This window comes from Octopus sinensis, unplaced genomic scaffold (genome assembly GCF_006345805.1).
Source record: "Octopus sinensis unplaced genomic scaffold, ASM634580v1 Contig02164, whole genome shotgun sequence".
Taxonomy (NCBI): domain Eukaryota; kingdom Metazoa; phylum Mollusca; class Cephalopoda; order Octopoda; family Octopodidae; genus Octopus; species Octopus sinensis.
In genome coordinates, this window is record NW_021825437.1 from 2,501 (window position 1) to 7,500 (window position 5,000).

General features: G+C 38.6%; 1 non-coding gene across 1 annotated transcript; it reads right to left on the minus strand.

Moving 5' to 3' along the window:
• Positions 1–4,234: 4,234 nt before the first annotated feature.
• LOC115227232 lies at positions 4,235–4,353 on the minus strand. Its single transcript, XR_003883091.1, has one exon. It is a non-coding gene; the product is annotated as a 5S ribosomal RNA (ribosomal RNA).
• Positions 4,354–5,000: the final 647 nt, after the last annotated feature.

Below are 5,000 nucleotides of genomic sequence, written 5' to 3' on the forward strand. Positions count from 1 at the left end.
TATACATCTGGGCATTTACATATATACATCTGGGCATTTACATATTTACATCTGGGCATTTACATATATACATCTGGGCATTTACATATTTACATCTGGGCATTTACATATTTACAGCTGGGCATTTACATATATACATTTACATGAAGAATGATGCATCCTTACATGCACATCTTGCTAAGTTGTCAATGAAATGCAGAAGGTCGACCGGATGGATAATTAGAGCTTTTAAATCGAGATATCAGGAACCCACGATGGTCCTCTGGAGAACATGTGTCCTAAGTCGCTTTGAATATTGCTCTCACCTACGGTCACCAACCAGTATAATATTGATTACAGAACTTGCGGCAATCCAACAAGGCTACACGAAGACGATTGTGGCATGTAATCTACTAGGAAGCACTCAAGAGATTGAGACGCTATTCCCTAGAGCGTAGGTGCGAGAGATATGCCATAATATACGTCTGGAAGATTCTGGGGGGGGGACTTGTCCCAAACTTTGGCATTGAGAGTTACACTAACGCTACAACAGGGCACGACTGCATAGTGCCAAGGTCTCCAAATTTGCCATCAAAATATAGGAAAAGATATTGCAAGAGCCTGGGCTTTAAAGGACCACAGCTCTTCAATATACTCCCGAAGGACCTGGGACACTTGTATGGGGTGGATGTAAGTATCTTCAAAGCGAAACTAGATCATTTACTGTCAAGAGTCCCAGATGAAGCAACTTGATAGCATGAGGTGCAAATGAGGGCAGTGGTTTCAAACTAGCTTACGCACCAAAATTTCAAGTTCTAAATTGAATTAGTGAAGTAAAATTTATGTAGAAATATCAAATGGCAGTGCCCCAGCATGGCCACATCTCAATTCAATTCAATTCAATATATATATATATATATATCCTTTTCTTTCTCTCCTTTTTTCTCTCCTTTTTTTCTCTCCTTGTTTTTTTCTGTGTATCTTTCTGTCGAAGAGCGTAGGCTCGAAACATAAAATACTTTTTCTATTCCTGAGCGCTATACTAATACATTTGTTTGTTTGTACTCCACCTGCCTTCGTCTTTTGTTTATTTTCGTAAACTTTCCCATTATATATGTGTGTGTGTGTGTGTGTGTGTGTGTGTGCGTATGTGTGTGTATTATATATATATATGTGTGTGTATATGTATAAATATGCATGTATATGCATACATATTTATATGCATATGCATATATATAAATGTTTATATATAAATATATACATGTATATACAAACACACGAACGCACACTCACACAAACACACACGAACGTACACACACACAAACACAGACACAGACACACACACACACACCACACACACACACACACACACAGACGCACGCATGCATGCACGTATTTCCTTTGTTTTGCCTTTTCTTACTGTAGAACTTTTTACGACAGTTTGTAGCTGTGCGAATGGTTTTTTAAATTTCTCTCTCTCAATATATTTTCATTTTCGTTATCTCTTTATTTATTTACTTATTTTGTCTTGCTTTTATGTTCTGTTCCTGCAAACTTTCTATTTGAATCTCATTCCTAATTACTTCGATAGATTGATTGACAGACAGACGGGCAGACAGACAGATAGATGAATTTATCGATATAAAATCAGAGAGCTAAGTAGGCACAAAATATACAGGTAGATTGAATGACAGGTAATCAGATAAAAAGACAGATTGATTGATAAATCAAATGGTTAGTTATATAGACAGACAGACAGAAAGACAGATAGACAGACAGACAGATATATGAATAGATAGATAGATAGATAGATAGATATATAGATAGATAGATAGATAGATAGATAGATAGATAGATAGATAGATAAATAGATAGATAGTAGATAGATAGATAGATAGATAGATAGATAGATAGATAGATAGATAGATAAGTTTCTTTATTGGCCACACAGGGCTGCACATAGATGGGACAGGTTACAAGGTAGAGCTTTTCTTTTGGGGGATGAAAAAAAGGGGGTGGCGTAGGTTTTCGATCAAGAGGGATCGTAAAAGGGAAGAAAAGAACAAAAAATAAAAAATTTTAAATTTAAAAAAATAAATAGAATAAAAAATTAAAAGAATAAAAGGAAAAAAAAGAACGGGAAAAGGAACAAAAGAAAAGAGAAATAGATAGATAGATAGAGATAGATAGATAGATAGATAGATAGATAGATAAGTTTCTTTATTGGCCACACAGGGCTGCACATAGATGGGACAGGTTACAAGGTAGAGCTTTTCTTTTGGGGGATGAAAAAAAGGGGGTGGCGTAGGTTTTCGATCAAGAGGGATCGTAAAAGGAAGAAAAGAACAAAAAATAAAAAATTTTAAATTTAAAAAAATAAATAGAATAAAAAATTAAAAGAATAAAAGGAAAAAAAAAGAACGGGAAAAGGAACAAAAGAAAAGAGAAATAGATAGATAGATAGATAGATAGATAGATAGATAGATAGATAGATAGATAGATAGATAGATAGATAGATAGATAGATAGATAGATAGATAGATAGATAGATAGACAGACAGATAGATAGATAGATGGGTATGTATGAAGATAGATAGATACACAGACAGACAGACACACACACACACATGAATAAATGGATGGACGCATGCATGCACAGATTGATGCTAACTTAGAAGGAAGCTGCGTAAACTCCATAACGTTTTACTATGCCACAGTCCAGGCATCTTAATTCCAATTAAGGTTCCCACAGAAGGCAGTAATTGCACGTGTAAATTGAAACTGTAAGTGTTGTTTTCATACACATGTCTTTATAGGTTCAAGTCTTTCTTTTCAATATATACGTTCTCGTGCATGCGTATGTAGCTATGCGGTTATCCTCCCTATCCTGTTTAGAGTTCCCTTAGTTTAATCTTTAAATACAGATATGTAGAACACGCACGCACCTATTCAGGAATTTTGACAAAATTAATGCATCTGCCCTGTCTAAACATACATTGAAATTAACAGAAAACATCTGTAAAAGCAGAATCGGAAATAATAGACTGTGCAGCATATTGCAAATATGGTTCAGGAATTTCCCCACTTACTGCGCAGTAAATATTTACCGACCAGCTTCCAGGAATGTGTTTAATATGTACAATCTGTATATCCAAAAGCGTCCATCGAACCTACACTCGCCTCCTTATGAGAGCTCAAAATCTCTCGTGGAAGCGCCATCCAACCAAAATGCAAATGTATGGGAAACTACCACCTGTGTCATCTCTTGTGAAAGGTAAGAGAGTCCAGTTTGCTGGACATTGTTGTAGAGCTGAAAAAGAAGTAATTTCTACTCTTCTCCTCTGGAAGCCATCTACTCGCAATACCAGAGGGCGCACACTCTCCTACCCTGGTGTAATCTCCAGGGATACAGGCATCCAGCAACAGGACCTCCGTAATGCTATGATGGACCATGAAGTCTGGCGTAGAATGGTAAATTCCATTGTCTCGACCACGGTCGAACAATGATGATGATGATCGCTGTATTTAGGGGCTTTTTAAGCAATGTGTCCGTCGGTGGTTAATGGGTTGGATGGCTGTTGATGAAGGAGCAGAAACTCCTGAAATATATCATTGAGTGACCATTCCAAATTCTTCATCTTCGACCTCAGCAAATATTACTTAAATTACGACCGGCAACGAGAAAGGGTCCTACTGACACTTCACAGGTAACAGCGATGGTCATGCTTGTTTAAACCGTTGGCAACGAGAAAGGATGTTAAGCTTTGGAAAAATACAGATACAATGGTGGAAAATTATGGTCTGTCTATGAATATACTTATATACCATTTCTTTACTACCCACAAGGGGCTAAACACAGAGGGGACAAACAAGGACAGACAAACGGATTAAGTCGATTACATCGACCCCAGTGGGTAACTAGTACGTATTTAATTGACCCCGATAGGATGAAAGGCAAAGTCGACCTCAGTGGAATTTGAACTCAGAATGTAAAGATAAATGAAATACCTATTTCTTTACTACCCACAAGGGGCTAAACACAGAGGGGACAAACAAGGACAGACAAACGGATTAAGTCGATTACATCGACCCCAGTGGGTAACTAGTACTTATTTAATCGACCCCGAAAGGATGAAAGGCAAAGTCGACCTCGGCGGAATTTGAACTCAGGACGTAACGGCCGACGAAATACGGCTACGCATTTTGCCCGGCGTGCTAACGTTTCTGCCAGCCCGCCGCCTTAAAAAGCAAAGAAATGCTTACAGCACCTAGGTTTCCCAAGCGGTCACCCATCTAAGTACTAACTAGTCTCGATGTTGCTTAAATTCGGTGATCGGACGAGAACCGGTGCTTTCAACGTGATATGGCCGTAAGCCATACTTATATACAAGGTGTTCAAAACGTCTCTCCGCAGTGGACCTTTTCATCCTGCGCATGTGCAACGTGGCTATCACAGCGTGAGCGGCAGGGTGTCAGCCATTGTCCCTCAGTCATTGTCTACCCTTCAGCGTGTCACATTTGAAGAACGTACGTTTTTAGTTGAATGGGTGTTTCGAACTGGAAACAAGGACACAGATACTGTGAAACAGGAGTTCAGTGAAACTTTTCCAAATACTGTTGTTGTACATCGTGACACTGTGTGAGGAATTTGATAAGAAAATTTAGAAACACAGGCTCAGTGGAAGACACAGCAAGATGCGGTAGGTCTACGGTTCTTTCAGACGAAAAACTCCCCAATGTTTCTGATAAACTGTTGGCAAGCCCGTCATAGTCCTTATGCAAAGTGTCACAGGAAACGGAGATCAGCCTAGGAAGTGCTCACACGGCAGTAAAAAGAACATTAAATTTTATGTATTTCAAGCACCTCTTATGAGGTTCTTTTAAAGTCTTGTAAACTCTGCCTGGTCTGTGTGTTGCGTTCTTGAGCAAGACCCTTTATTTCACGTTGCTCCAGTTCACTCAGCTGTAGAAATGGGTTGCGACATTACAGGTGCCAAGCTGTATCGCCCTTTGCCTTTAATA